The sequence below is a fragment of the Dermacentor variabilis genome, chromosome 2, assembly GCF_050947875.1.
Source record: "Dermacentor variabilis isolate Ectoservices chromosome 2, ASM5094787v1, whole genome shotgun sequence".
NCBI classification, from domain to species: Eukaryota; Metazoa; Arthropoda; class Arachnida; order Ixodida; family Ixodidae; genus Dermacentor; species Dermacentor variabilis.
The window spans coordinates 270,612,806-270,629,637 of NC_134569.1; positions in this window are offsets into that span (position 1 = coordinate 270,612,806).

A 16,832-nucleotide genomic window follows, 5' to 3' on the forward strand; every position below is an offset into this window, starting at 1 on the left:
ATTAGTGACATGCAGTATGGATTCCAAAAAAATAAATCTTGTGATGCAGCTCTTCTTAATATCAAACACAAAACAATAACAAATATTGAAAATAGAATGTACACATTAGGTTTATTTGTAGACTTAAGGAAAGCCTTTCATTCTGTATGCCACAGTTTATTAATTAGCAAATTGGAACAGTGCGGTGTACGAGGTATGGTATTGGAACTTTACGACATTACTTAACCAATCGCTATCAATATGTCAGTATAAAAAATGGTGTTTCATCTCACGCTGAAATCATAACGGGTGTTCCACAAGAATCAATACTTGGACCTCTTCTGTTTATAATATATATTAATGATCTATGTGACATCCCCGAGTCTCCTGAATTAGTTATGTATGCAGATGATACTAACATATTCTTTAAAGCTGCTACTATAACAGAGCTCGAAATTAAAGTTAACAATTACCTGACACAACTTTTTTGCTGGTTACAACATAATAAGCTACAAATGAACTCCTCCAAAACAAAATATATCATATTTGCTCCTACTAATAAACCACGTAACTGCAATGCGGCTATTCTTTTCGAAGATAGGCTGATAGAGCAGGTAAAATTTCAAAAATTTCTGGGTGTGTGGTTCCAAGAGGATCTGGCCTGGAAGATGCACATCGACAAACTTGCTATCGAACTAAGCAGAACTGTTGGTTGCTTTGACGTAGTAGTTCTGCGAAAGCCCGCTAGGTGGAGAGAAGTAATTAATTAAGGGAAAGTCGGACATCAACCCGTTCGTAGCAATTGCTACAAAGGAAACCCATACGAGTTCCTCGAAAGAAAAGCCTCATAGTTGAAGAAAAATTCGTCCTGGTGCGGTACTCGAACCCGGGACCACCGCCTTTCCGGGGCAGCCGCTCTACCATCTGAGCTAACCAGGCGGCTAGCAGATGGCAGGGCGAAATCGAATTTGTCGACAACACGAAGCAAAGACAAGTGTTTGACGTAGTAGTTCTGCGGAAGCCCGCAAGGTGGAGAGAAGTAATTAATAAAGGGAAAGTCGGACATCCATCCGTTCGTAGCAATTGCTACAAAGAAAACCCATACGGGTTCGAGTCCCGGACCAGAACGAATTTTTCTTCAACTTTGAGGCTTTTCTTTCGAGGAACCCGTATGGGTTTCCTTCGTAGCAATTGCTACGAACGGGTGGATGTCCGACTTTCCCTTCATTAATTACTTCTCTCCACCTTGCGGGCTTCCGCAGAACTACTACGTCAAACACTTGTCTTTGCTTCGTGTAGTCGACAAATTCGACTTCGCCCTGCCATCTGCTAGCCGCCTGGTTAGCTCAGATGGTAGAGCGGCTGCCCCGGAAAGGCGGTGGTCCCGGGTTCGAGTACCGCACCAGGACGAATTTTTCTTCAACTATGAGGCTTTTCTTTCGAGGAACTCGTATGGGTTTCCTTTGTAGCAATTGCTACGAACGTGTGGATGTCCGACTTTCCCTTTATTAATGTTGGTTGCTTATACAGACTAAGTACTCTGGTTCCTCCGTGGTTGAAAAGTTCATTCTATTACGAGCTCTTTTATTCCAGATTAACCTACTGCATATTAAATTGGGGCACTACTTCGCAAAAAAATTATAACAAATTGATAGTGCTACAAAGAAGAGTCTTACGCGCATTCGAGGGATATTATGGCCCTGTACAAAACTTTACAACCGCACGATTTTTTATGAAACATTCTATGTTAAAGGCAAACCAGGTGTATACTGGAAGTTGCTGCAATACATTAAACAAAACAAATAAGAGTACATCGTGAATGTGCCCACCAATCCGCATTACAGCCTTCGACAACATAACATGAGAACACCAAAAATAAGAACCAATTAGGGAAAACAACTAGTCAGTTATCTGGCACCTTCACTACTAAATCACCTACGTGATTTCGAAGATGAAATTATAGAATATTCGAATAAATGATTAAAAATTTTTCTCATTCTGAACAATATTGAGTTTGGCTGATTAGAACCTCAGTATAAATTGTCAGTCTTTTGTTTATATTGTTTTCTGGTTGTGGTTGGTCTGGAACAAAATGCATCGTGCTTTCAGTATCCTGTTAGTTTCTCGTATTTCTTGTACACATTTTTCGTACTTCACGAAAATAATATTCTGTCTCGCGACTCTCCAGTTGATTTCAGTATGTATGTATGATTGTCAGGAGTGACAAGCGTAAAGAAAGAAAGAAGATGAGGAAGAAGCAGTGAAGCGAGCCTATGGAGCCGCCATCTTGGAGAAGGGGCGCGCGCAGAGAAGGACGTGGTGGCCGGGCGCAGCGTTCCAGGAGAAGACGGCCGAAAATCGCCTCTCTGGGTCCTGCCCCAGTTCCTAGGCGACGCACCGACGCCCCGCCCGAGTACCAGGCTCGGCGAGCAGATGTCCGACGTCCCCGGAACTACCGCTGGCCCGGACCTACCTGCCAGGACACGTCAGCGTTTGCGCCGCAGAACGTAGACGCGCGGAGGCTGGCTGCTGCCAGTCACCGTCCCGTCTAGAGAACTAAGCTGGGCCGGCGCGCACCGGTAGCGCCAGCCGGCACGAGCCGCGCTCTGCCGGAGCGCGACAGCTCCTCAGCGACCGTGCCTTCGTCACGTCGGCCGGGGCATCGGTGACGCCGGACACTAACTGTCGCGTGGTTGGTGCCGCGCGGGGCACGAGCACGCAGGGACGGACCGAAACGTGTGACCACTTGCTTGGACGAAAAGGGAATGCCCCCTCTTTAATGGGCCCGAACATATATAGACAAACACAGATCACAGGAGGCGCCACACTCTGGTGGCAGCCTAACAAATGGGGCTGAAATGTGGCGACCTCTACATCTCCCCCCTTGAAGCATTGGAGGGTAGACGGGAGAGATTCAGGAAGCCAGACACCTCAAAAGTTTCACAAGTTCAAACGGCGTGGCGGAATGATAGGCCGGCCGTAACGTGTTCGAGTCACACCGTCACTGCGGTCCCTGGCTGCAGGGGACTGTTGCACGGACTGTCCGAGGGGGACCGTTGATTCCACTATGTTGGCAGGCCGAGGCTCCTGACAGCGAACTTGCTGCAGTGGTGGTGGTTTCTCTCCGGAGGCAGTAGTCCCAAAAGGCACTAGGTGACGCCGGTTGCGCTGTAGGGTGCCACCTCGCTCCGTTTCGACCACGTAGCTTCTTGGTCTTTGCCCCGGACTGAGGACCGTAGCCTGCACTTGATCGGGTCGCACCCAGACACGCTGACCTGTTTGGAGCGGCGACAAGTCTCGAGCTCCATGATGCCTGTTGTAATTGTCGGCCTGCTTCTGCTTGTAAGACGCATCCTTGGCGAAGACTTCTTTCATTGGGGGCCAGTTGGGACATAGCTGGGAGCCTTGCTTTGGGACTCTGGTTCTCAGTTGACGTCCCATCAACAGCTGGGCTGGACTAAAGCCGTTCACTCCTGGAGTGTCCCTATAGCTGAGCAGAGCCAGATAAGGATCCTTTGACTTGCGAAACAGGTCCTTGATAGTCCGCACCCTCCTCTCCGCCTCTCCGTTCGATTGAGCGTAGTGTGGACTGCTGGTCCTGTGGTTAAAGCCGTATGACGCTGCAAACGCCGCGAACTCTTGCGACGAGAACGGTGGGCCGTTGTCGGACCTGACTTCTTGCGGGATTCCATGGCGGGCAAAGATGGATTTGAGAGCGTCAATGACTGCCTGAGCTGTCGTGCTCCTCAGGGTCACCACCTCAGGGAACCTTGAGTAATAGTCCACCACCAGGATGAACGTCTGGCGGTTGAGGTGGAACAAGTCTATTCCAAGGAATTCCCAGGGATGTCCAGGTAGGGCTGTGGAGAGCAGGGGCTCGGCAAAGTTCACGCGGGTGGAAGCGCACTGTTCACAGTTGGCAACGAGAGAGGCGATGCCTGTCGAGATGCCGGGCCACCAAACTGACTCCCGAGCTAGGGCTTTGGTCCTGTTGATGCCCTGATGACCTTCATGCAACAGCGTCAAGACCGCTGGCCGAAGGGACGATGGGATGACTAACCGGGCGCCCTTCAACAGAACACCGTCGCAGACAGAGAGCTCGTCTGCCACCGAGGCGTACTTTGTAAGGTGCAGTGGTATCGTGGTCTTTTTAGGCCAACCATTCTGGCAGTAGGAAGCGAGGGCTTTGCACTCGCCATCGGACTCTTGTGCCTGTCGCACGTCTTTAGGGCTGAGTGGCAAGACTTCCGACGTGCAGCCGACTACCTGTGCTGCAAAAAGTTCGATAGTGTCTAGAGGAGTGGGTGGCTTGTAGGTGATGCGCGACAACGTATCAGCTGTGGCTAGCAGCTTTCCTGGCACGTGCAGCATACGGAACTGGTATCGCATGGTCTTCAGCCGTAGTCTCTGAATACGAGGCGGCAACACGTGCAGTTCCGTCTTGCCCAGAAGCGAAACGAGTGGCAGGTGGTCAGTCTCGACGTCGAAGGGGATGCCACGGACGAACTCGTCGAACCTTTGGATAGCCCACGTCGTTGCCAAAGCTTCTTTTTCAGTCTGGCTGTAACGCTGCTCGGTATCGGTCATTGACCTCGAAGCGAATGCGACTGGGCGGCGCTCTCCTGAGGGTTGCGTCTGTAGCAAAACTGCGCCGAGTCCGAATGAGCTTGCGTCTGCAGACACCGTAGTGGCGTACGACGGGTGGTACTTGGCCATGCACCTGTCTTACGTCAAGAGTTCCTTGATTTTCTCGAACGCTGCCTTTTGCTCGTGCTGCCACACCCAACTCGCAGACTTGTTCAGTAAGGCTCTGATGGGAGCCGTGACGTCCGAGATGTGTGGCAAGAACTTGGCAAGATGGTTCACCATTCCGAGCAGTCTTCTAACGCCAGCGACGTCCGTTGGGGCTTCCATGGCTTTGACTGCTTCGACCTTGCCCGGATCTGGCCTGATGCCCTGTGCCGAGACGACAACTCCGAGGAAGGAGACCTCGGGTACCCCAAAACGACACTTGTCCTGGTTCAATGTGATACCTGCTTTTGCAAGGCGAGATAGCACCTGGCTCAGTCTGGCGTCATGTTCCTGGCGGGTGCGTCCAAAAACCAAAATATCGTCTATCATATTGGCGACTCCTTCTTGGCCCTCCAGGATTCTTGCCATCTGCTTTTGGAAGTATTCTGGTGCGGAGGTGATGCCAAAGGGGAGGTGGCAGAAGCAATATCGGCCATATGGGGTGATGAATGTCGTAAGCTCTTGGGAGTCTTCAGAGAGCTTCACCTGGTGGAAGCTTGCGGTCGCATCCAGCTTCGAAAAAACTGTTGCATCGCCGAGGCCAAGGACTTGCTCGATAGTTGGCAGAATATGTCTTTCACGAAGGACGGCCTTGTTGAGTTGTGTTAAGTCGACGCAGAGGCGGTAGGAACCATCGCCTTTCCGGACGACGACGAGACCCGAGCACCATGGTGTTGGCTTGTCGACCCTACGGATCACGCCTGCGCTTTCCAATTTGTCCAGCTCGCGGCGGACAATCTGCAGCGGAATGGGGATTCTGCGAGGTACGCTTAGCGAGAAAGGTACGGCATCGGGTTTCAACCGGATGTTGTATTCGTCCTTGAGGGTGCCCAATCCATTGAAGAGCTCGGCGTGCAGCGTCGCTTTTGAAGTCTTGAGTTGATCAAGAAACCGAACTACTTGGAGAGCTTGGAGCGCTGGCAGTCCCAGAAGAGGCACAGTGAGAGACTGGATCACGTAGAGGCGCTGACAGCTTGTTTTCCCTTGCCACTGAATTCGTGCCATATACGAGCCCAGCACGCGCAGTGGCTGTCCTCCCGGGCCAGTGAGCAGAGTGTCGACTTGGTCGAGTGTGGCGGGCAAGGTAGGAAAGTCGCTGGGAGCAGCAGATACTTCGGCTCCGGAGTCGACCTTGAACTGCGCTGTGTAGTCGTCAACGGTGACGTCGACGAACTTTGCCGAGGCGGGCGTCGCGACGGCGTGCAGGTGAACGGAGCTGAGCTTGTACTGCTTGAACTTCCGTGAGCGGCATACTTCGGCAAAGTGGCCTTTCTTTTTGCAGAAGTTGCAGGTGGAGCGACGGGCCGGGCAGTCTGAACGTCGATGAGGCGCGCGGCCGCAGAATTCACATGTGGACGGCTCGCGTGAGCGCTCTGCTAGCGACTGCGGCGAACGAGGCTTAGCGGCGGAGCGGCGGCGAGAGGGGAACTTGCTAGCTTTTGCGGCGTCGAGGTTGAGCTCGCGGGAGTGCTCGGTGCGGTTCTGGGGCAACGCCTTTTCCCTGTCGGCGTCTTCGGATTGACGGGCTTGTGTCCAGGCGTCCTGTAGTGTCAACTTCGCGTTCCGGCACAGCTGGTCCGAGAGACGGGAGTCGCGGAGGCCGACGACGAACCGGTCGCGTACGAGCCTTTCCTCGACAGCAGCAGACGGATAGTTACAGCGCTTGACCATCCTGCGCAGTTCTGCGTAGTACGTGTCGACGCTTTCGTCGGGCAGCTGAACGCGTCTGTGGAACCGTGACGTTTCGTAAAGCTCGTTTGCCGGGTGCACGAAGTGCTCAGTGAAGCGGGTGCCAACGGCTTGGTATGAAGCGAGCGACTGGGCGTCGAGCGAGAAAGTCTCGAGAAGCGGGCGGGCCTCCGGGCCCATGCAGTACAGTAGCGAGCGTACCTGCATGTCTTCCGACGCTTTCGTCAGTCCTGAAACCACTGCGTAGTCTTCGTAGCGGCTGAGCCATGTCACCCACGTTGGCGGGTTCGCGAAGTCGAACGGTGCCGGCGGCTGGAAGTTGACGCCGTACAGTTTTGGCGGCTCGCCGGTCTCGAGGGACTTCTTAGTGCCTTCCTATGAGGTGAGGGCTAAGGCAGGGGGGCGTTATCCGGCCGCTTCTGACACCATGTCGCGTGGTTGGTGCCGCGCGGGGCACGAGCACGCAGGGACGGACCGAAACGTGCGACCACTTGCTTGGACGAAAAGGGAATGCCCCCTCTTTATTGGGCCCGAACATATATAGACACACACAGATCACAGGGGGCGCCACACTCTGGTGGCAGCCTAACAAATGGGGCTGAAATGTGGTGACCTCTACACTAACAACGACTGACGACGACCAGATTACAACGAGGGACCACAGATCGGGGGACGCCGATACCCGCGTCGAACAGAACCGGTACTGTAAGCGCCCCTACTACAGCGAATAGACGATCGCCGCACAGACGTTAGTAAACGCGGTAGTGCGAGCGTAAAGCTTAGCAAGGGAGGACGCATTCCGTGTGCAATAAGTGTCGAACGTTACCGTGTGTTACTGTTGTTAAAAGTCCATATTGAATGAATGTTGTGTGTGCTGCACCATGTGTTCATGTGTTCCTTCCGCCGCCCAAGCAAGCGTACCAGGCGTTAACGTATGCGTGACAATGATTCATGTTGCTGCGTACGGCCTGCGTGCCGGATTGTTGTGGCAGCAGAAGCCACCGTCAGGCCACAAGGCCTTTAGCTTCTGCTTTCTTTCTGTTGTAAACAGGAGAAATAAACTGATTCATTCATTCATTCATTCATTCATTCATTCATTCATTCATTCATTCATTCATTCATTCATTCATTCATTCAAGCTGTCTTGCCAAGTCCTATGAATCCATTATAAACATCAGATTGGCATACGTCCTTAAAACTGAGAACCTGCTCGATAGTCATCAGAGGGTACAAGAAATGCTGCTCCACAACAGATCATCTAGTTCGGCTAGAACACGAGATACGTGCGGCCTTTAAACACAAACAATAGTCTCACTGTTTTCTTTGATTTAGAAAAGGCGTACGACACAACATGGAGCTATGGTATTGTAAGGGATTTAGCGGATTTAGGGATCCGCGGTAGAATGCTTAAATGTCTTGCTGATTTCATGTCCGATCGAACATTTCAAGTGCGTTTAGGAACGGTGCTGTCCCGCTTATTTATTCAAGAAGACGGTGTACCCAAGGGATGCGTTTTAAGCGCAACATTGTCGTGAAAATGAACTCTCTCAATAATGTAATTCCGTCCTCTGTAATGCATTCCTTATATGTGGATGATCTACAAATTGCGTGTCGTGCTTCGAACATGGCAACCTGCGAACGACAAATTCAAATTACATTAAACAAACTAACGCAGTGGGAATCTGAAAACGGCTTTCGCTTCTCAAGTGAAAAAACTATTAGTGTTGTCTTTACACAAAAAAGAGGCCTACAACCAGATCCCATCCTTAAACTACAGGAAGCCACACTACCGGTAAAACAAGAACACAAGTTTCTAGGTGTTCTGTTTGATAAAAAGTTGAACTTTCTCGCGCACATCAATAGCATTAAAATCAAAGCGAACAATGCACTTGACATTCTAAAAATCCTCTCTTGGAAACGGTGGGGTTCTGACCGTAAAGGCCTGCTACACATCTACCGCACTTTGGTGCGTAGCATATTAGACTACGGTAGCATCATATATGGTTCAGCCAGAATATCTTACGTCCGACGACTTGACCCAGTTCATAACCTAGGACTATGACTGGCATGCGATGCTTACAGAACACCGCCTGTCCAGAGCTTACATGTTGAATGCAATGAGCCTCCTTTACAGCTTTGCAGAGCTCTACTAACTTTTTCCTACATACTCAGAATCCGATCCTCACCACAACACACATGCTACAACATCGTCACACAGTGCAGCTCACGCTTACATTATACAAATAAACCAAGCATGATTAGGCCGCTTATCCAGCGATACGAGGAATACTGTCGGGATTATGACATCCCTCGCGAAGTCCTCCAGGTTGCCAAAAGCCAGAACGTTTGCCTCCGTGGTGTGATTTCGCGCCGTTAACTGACTGGACACTAACACATTTAAAGAAAAGATACGTACCACATGAACACATCATACAAGAATTCCGCGCTCTTCAAAACAAGTATAAAGATTACATGGAATTTTATACTGATAGCTCTAAAAGGAAAAAACACGTGGGTGTGGGGGCCGTAACAGAAAATTGGGAAACAAGTATTCGACTACCTCGGCATGCCTCTGTCTACACAGCCGAAGTGTACGCAATATGGACGGTAGTACAAAAGATCATTGCTGACAAACTTGAAAACACTATCATATACACAGATTCATTAAGCGTACTGAAGGCTGTACACATGAAATCCCAAAGTGAACCCTTGTTGGGCGATATCTTGAAAGCAATTTCGTCAAACAAATATGGCAGATCAGTTAGGTTCTGCTGGGTACCAAGCCATGTTCGGATAGTGGGTAACGAAGCAGCGGATAGATGTGCATCAATGGCAGCTTACAAAAACATTCAAAATGCAGCAGTTCCATATAAAGACAGTGTCAATGCGATTTGGAAGGCCTCGACGTCAGAATGGCAACGCGGTTGGGACAATTATTTAAGCAACAAACTGCATCTTATTAAACCTATAATTGGCGAGTGGAAATCATCCAGTCACCAGCAACGGTTCTACGAGGTGATCTTGTGTCGACTTCGAATTGGACACACACATCTGACGCACAATTTCCTTCTCCGAAAAGAAAACCCGCCAACTAGCGAAAGATGCAATGAAGCTCTTACAGTCATGCACATCCTAATAACATATCCACACATCGACACGCTGAGATGGAGGTTTTTATACAGCCTGTATAATTTGCACACTCCATTACACCCTGCCCTATTACTAGCAGATGACCCCCTAGTGCCATTTACGAACCTGATCGACTACTCAGAGAAAACTGGTTATTTACATCAACTATAATGTAATACAGGTTTACCTGCTCTAACGTCCCGCTTTATTTTGTCTGGCGCAGCATGGCCTTAGTTGCCTTTGTGCGATTAAACCCAAACTAACTAACACACACACACACACACACACATACATATATATATATATATATATATATATATATATATATATATATATATATATATATATATATATATATATATATATTGAGCATTATATTGCCCCTTAATCTTCTTCATCTGTATGCATTCATCATCATGGCCAGCGTCATCGTCTTCAGCGCGCGACCTATGCAATAAACCGTTGAGGCTTAACAGCTGCCTCGCAAGCGGTGAAGGCTGCTTTCGATCCCTTCGTCCTCTACGCCTTCGAGTTTCCCTGGAGCTTCGTTCAGGCCGCCGCTTGCCCCACCTTTCCGCCAGGATGCCCCAAGAAGATCCTCCAGGAGCCTCCGGCGTCACCGTCTCTGCCCCACCGGCCGTTGCTTCATGGACCGTCAGCACGCGGCAGCGCGATCCCACCATGTTCGCTGGCCTTTGCAGTGACGACTTTGATGACTGGCTGGAAAATTATGACCGCGTGAGTGAGTCTAACAGGTGGGATGACATGCACAAGCTCCGCAACGTCACATTCTACCTCACTGACGTTGCCAGGACTTGGTTCCTCAACCACGGGAGCACCTTGCCTGACTGGGCGGCCTTCAAACACCAGCTTCGGCAGATTTTTGGCGCTCCCAACGTCCGCTCTGAGGTCACCAAGAAAAAGCTTGATGGACGCACGCAACTTCCCAGGGAAACGTACACATCTGATATTGAGGAGGCCACCCGCCGTGGTTGCTCAGTGGCTATGGTGTTGGGCTCCTGAGCACGAGGTCGCGGGATCGAATCCCGGCCACGGCGGCCGCATTTCGATGGGGGCGAAATGCGAAAACACCCGTGTGCTTAGATTTAGGTGCACGTTAAAGAACCCCAGGTGGTCAAAATTTCCGGAGTCCTCCACTACGGCGTGCCTCATAATCAGAAAGTGGTTTTGGCACGTAAAACACCAAATATTATTATTATTATTATATTGAGGACGTACTCGCCCTTTGTCGCCGTGTTGACGCCACCATGACGGAATCTGATCGTGTTCGTCACATCCTAAAGGGCATTGCTCACTTCGCGTTCAACGCACTGGCGATCAAGAATCCTAATACCATTAACTACGTGATCGCGACTTGCCAACACCTAGACGCACTGCAGGCCATCCGTTTACAACCTGTCGCCAGTGGCGCGCCTCCTTCGTCGGATACCGACCTGAGTATGCTGATTTGGACTCTTCTACGCGAAGAGCTCCAAGCGTGTGGCCTGCTCAGTCCTCCAGTTCTCCAGCCTCAGCCTTCGGTTCCTGGCCTGCGCGACATCATCAAAGAGGAGCTATCCTCCATGACCTGTGCTGCGAGCTGTGGCCCTCCTTCGCCATCCACCTCGTATGCTCTGGTTGCGGCTATGCAACCAGCGTTCGTTCGGACAGCGTCTCCTGCTCCTGCTACTGCCCCCAACCATCTGGCGACTCTAACATCCCATCCGCTTGCCACAGGATTTTACACTACCCGGCCTACGCCTCGCCCCATTTGTTATTATTGTGGTATTCGCGGTCACATATCACGTTTTTGCCAAAAACGACAACAGGACGAACGCCGCGGCTACGATATTTATGAGTAAAGCAATGAAGGGGGCTAGTTGGTGAACGTTCATGGTTATACTGCGCTCTAGAGCGCAGTATAACCATGAACGTTCACCAACTAGCCCCCTTCATTGCTTTACTAAATGTTATTTCGAGTACATCGGGCTTCTACATCCCTAACCTTCCTCCGCTCCCACGTACTTTATATTTCGTCGACAACATTGCGAAGGCCAGGCACAGAACTCGCACTCTCACGTACGCCCTGAACAACGGTCTGTCTTCACCTGTGTTGGCTGGTCTACTCGGAAACGTCGCCCCTACCGAAAGAACGGCAAGACGCCTCTGCAAGATACTTCGAGCGGAAACGTGGCGACAGATTCGCTTCTTTCGAGACCACATTGCGGCGATATGCGCCGAAACAATGGACCCGGCGGCTTCAACAGCAATGATCAGGTATTTCTACAACTTGGCAGAGTTGCATGCCGAAAGCTTGTGGAAAGGCTCATTCAAGAGCCTCCCTAGAAGAGAAAAGCGTAAGCCTCAAGGAAGCGGTGCTGTCAACCTATCCGGTAGAAAGATCCCAGATTATGTGCAACAGACCCTAAATAAGGGACCAAAATACGCAATTGAACCTCCAGTAACGGCAGTACAGTTCCTAGCCATGGTACGCTCAGTCGCGGAAAGAACCCCTGAGCCAGAAAAAGTAACTTGCATCCAAGAAGTTTTGACGGGAGTGTCAAACAAGAACCTAGTAGAAAAACCCAAACCTGCAGGAACAAGCAGAGTGACTAGGTACCTCAAGAAAGAAAATCTAAAACTGCTCCTTTCGGACAAAACAGGCGTGTTTGTCGTGATGAACGCTCCTGAATACGAAAAATCCGCTCAAGAAGCGATCCGTAAGAATTTCGCAATAAGCAACATTACGTACAAAGCAATTGCAAAACTGAAAAATGAAGCAGGCAGAACATGTGAAAGCATGGGCTTGACAAGGTTGGCAAAGCGCGTGAAAGAGAGCAAAGAACTCACTCTGAAGCCATTTTTCACGGTAAAAACCCACAAAGAGGGAATTCCTTTTAGGACGATTATTGAAGATCGCGGAACATGGCAAAGATGCATCGCGGACTACCTTCAGGCCTGCTTGAACTCTTTACCTTTTGATGACCCTTTCTTGATCCGCAACTCTGACGAAGTTATTGCAACACTAAAGAGTAGCCCGCCGACATCTTGTTTTTCAATCGACGTGAAGGACCTGTTCTACAGTGTCCCGAGGCAAGCGGTGGTACTAGCAGTAGAAGAAGCCATCGACACGTTGGGCTACACCAAATTTCAGGACGTGTGCAAGTGCAGTATTTCTAGTTTTGTGAACTTGTTAAAACTGTATCTACATGGTGCGTTTATCGAATATGGTGACAGCGTGTATGAGCAGAAGGATGGAATCGCTATTGGTTCTTGTATAGCTCCCGTGCTTTCCGACTTATTTTTGAGTGTGGGAGACAGGAAACTTGCCGCCTTGTTTGGAGACACGAACATAACTACCTGTTTCAGATATGTTGACGATTATTTGGTGTGCATGAAAGAAAACCAAACCGATCCATGTAGCGTAGCAACTGTCATCAGCATGTTCAAAAAAGCACATGAAGGTTTAAAGTTCACGTACGAGACTCCTACCGAAGGTCGATTGCAGTACCTTGATATAAACATTAGGATCAGAGCTTCCCACATGTGCTGGTGCTACAAAACTAGAGGAGAAAAAGAAATCCTGAGGTACGACTCTTGCCATTCTAAAATCATTAAAAGAGGCATCGCCAAGGCTTGCATCAGTCAAGCAATTGAAAAATCATGCCACCATGCTGTGAGGGAGAGCATCGATCTGCAAGTAAGCCGCTTGAGAAACAGTGGGTACCCGAACAGCATGGTGGTGCAAAATCTGTGAAAACTTGTTGCCCGAAATCAGAGCCAACAGGAAAAGGCAGAAAACACAGAAAAAATTTAAAAAACGCGTGGTGTTGCCTTACATCCATGGCTTGTCACATCGGATAAAAAAGACAGCCCAACGCCATGACGTTCAAGTTCTGTTCTCCGCCCCGCAAAAACTAAAAGGCATGTGCAAGAAGGTGAACGCAGGATCCAAAGAGGCCAACCCTAGTGGTACGGTCTGTCAGACTAAGCACGCAAAAAAGTACGTGGAATGCGCTACTTCAGTTGTTTACCAAATCCCACTAGACTGCGGGAAAGTATACATTGGGCAAACTGGACGTTGTCTAAACGATAGGTTACGGGAGCACAAATACACGTGCCAGCTTCTGACAGCACCTAGCAACTTGGCCGCACATTGCAAACAGTGCAAATGCTCCCCGCTAATAGAAAGCACCACAGTCATCGGAACATCAAAAACAAAAACGGAGCGAGAAATATGGGAGGCGCTTGCGATAGCTAAAGAAAAAGAGACGTGCGTAAGCACTCCGTCCATCGCGCTTATCAAAGCTGAGGTCGAGTTCGCCAGGGCGAACGGGTGCATGTGAAGGATGTATGCCTGACCCAAACTATAATCACATGTCGTCACCTTGTCATATCTTTTTATATGTAGCCCCCAACCCCCCCCCCCGCACCATATCTCCTTGTATATAAGCGCGTTCTTTAACAGTATCAAACAGTTGGTAGTTTGCGCTTCGTCCGTCCACGTCCTGTCCTTCCTTAGTATCGTGTTTGTAAAACTGAGCGCAGTATAACCATGAATGGATATTTATGAGAGAGACCCGTTCCTTCCTCCGAGTCCTTACCAGCGCCGGTTCTCCTCTCGCTCACTTTCTCCACCTCCCGAAGCGCCTCGCACCTACCGTCCAGGGCGCCACCACTCGCCCTCACCTCTCCGACGCTCGACATCATCCCTGCAGCCGCCCACCCGCACTCCTGACTACCGATCGGAAAACTAGATGATGAAGTTTTTGGAGGGAAAGATGCATGGCTCGCACAGACTACAATTCCTCCAGCGCGCCCGGCCAATGCTTTATTCGTGTGCGTAGAAGGCGTACCAGTCATAGCATTGCTTTATACGGGAGCAGCTATTTCTATTATTCACGCTGGCTTGTGCGCTCGTCTACGCAAAGTTACTACACCTTACAGTGGAGCTCTTCTTCGTGGTGCAAATACTGTTGTGATTCGGCCATCGGCGCAATGCACCGTTGGAGTTTCGATCGACGAGATACGCCAGCATATCCAGTTCGCAGTGTTGACTTCCTGTGCTCACATGCTTATATTAGGGTGGGACTTTCTCTCTTCGGCGTCGGCTTTCATCTCGTGCCGTGAACGCCTCGTTAACTTGACAGATACCGACAATTCCGAGGCCGTACACGAACCGCGCCTTCGCTTAGGAACTGCTGACAATTGTATGGTGCCCCCTGGTTGCGAACAACTCCTTGCAGTTAGCTCTGACATCACCAATGGTGACATTTTAGTTGTACCGTCAGCCCGTTGCTTATCCAAAGAGATCGCTCTGGCACTCAGCCTTGTTCGCTTCACCAACGGCATGGCCACTTTGGCTGTACTCAACACAACCAATGAGCCAGTCCTACTTTCTAAAGGCGCCGTTCTCATGTGCGCCTTGGACACTCAGCCTGTCTCTGTGCTTACTTCGACTACTGCTGTCTCACAACCACTCACAGCTATGGATCCGGTCCCTGCTTCAGATCTCGCTAGTACCATCAGCTCCGATCTAACGCCACAGCAGACGAGGGATTTACTGGTGTTGTTATCCAAGCATAACGACTGCTTCGACGTCCACTCTCCTCTTCTGCGACAGACTTCTGCGACGGCTCATCGCATACAGACAGGTGGAACTACCACCATGCTCCGGCGGCCATATCGCGTTTCTTCCGCTGAACCACAGATCATCGATACCCATGTTGCCGACATGCTGAAACGTAGCATAATACGCCCATCTTCAAGTCCTTGGTCGTCACCTCTCGTTTTGGTGCGTAAGAAAGAGGGCTCAGTGCGATTTTGCGTAGACTACCGTGTCTTGAACAAAATAACCCGCAAAGATGTATATCCACTGCCCCGAATCGATGATGCGTTAGATTCATTACAAGGCGCGGAATATTTCTCCTGCCTTGATCTACGCTCCGGCTACTGGCAGAGGAGGAGGAGGAGGAACTTTATAATTGCAGAAATTGTTGCGCAGTTTATTCCTGGGTGGTTCCCTCTGAGAGGGCTCCACTGGCGATAGCGGCTCGCCGGGCCTGGTCGAGGGTCGCCAGTTGGCTTCCCAGGTCCAGTTCGGAGTGTCTCGCCTCCCAAGACCACGTAGTGAGTGTGTGTGTTGTCACTCGTGGCGAAATTGCGTCGCCCGGACGGTCGGTACATTCGTGTGTTATGTGCGCGAGTGTTGCTATGTGGTTGCTACACCAGGGACATGTCCGGCACGTATAACTGTCTGGGAAGATTGCGTGTAGACGAGACAAGTGTGGGTATGTGTTAGTTTGCAGGTGGCGCCAGTCCCTTGCCTGGAGTTTATTGAGAGCTTTGTGTGGGGGAGCGTATTGCGTTCATCCGAGACGTTGGTCCTGTAGTATTTGTTGACCTGTCGTTATCTCGTGTGTCGCTCATCGGTTTGTCGGGGCTGAAGAACGGTGTGGTCTGCCGCTCGGCTAGTGAGACCTCGAGCTGCGCAGTCCGCCTCTTCGTTTCCCTGCAGGCCTTCGTGCCCGGGGCACCAGACGATACCGTGGGTCCATTCTAGTGAGCGACCCAGGATTCGAATGGCTTGTATAGGGAGCGTTGCATTCATGTATAAACGACACGCCGCTTGTGAGTCCGTAAGGACGCGGGCGGACCTTCCCTTGCTCTCGGCGACGCGAAGTGCGAGAGCGATCGCTGCTGCTTCTGCTGCTGCGCTGCATGTGGCGCGGATAGAGGCAGAGACTACTAGGTTCCCCTGATTGACAACGGCGAGTGTGTATTTGGGCCCGCAACATGGCGACGAGGGATACGGGCTAGCGTCCGTGTAGTATGTATCTGGGTCTCTGAAGCAGCGTTTGTGCAACATGCGGGCACGCGCTCCCCTTCTCTCGTGATTGTGGGTGGGGTGCATGTTCTTGGGGATAGGGTCTACTACAATGTTCTCTCTAATGTGGTTAGTCAAGAGTTGTGTTTCTTCTTTGCAGTACTGAGGTGTCAGCGGGTACCCGAGCCGTTGAAGAAGGTGTCTTCCCTTTTGAGTCTTATTGAGGCGCTCCCTCTGCGCTATCAGCGTGGCACTTGCTAGCTCCTCAAAGGTGCTGTATGCACCTAGCGCTAGTAATTTCTTTGTGCTTGTGCTTGACGGTAGCTGTAAAGCCGTTTTGTACGCCATTCTTATGAGAGTGTCCATGCGCTCTGTCTCACTTTTGCGCTTGACTTGATACGGGAGTGCGTGCGTGACA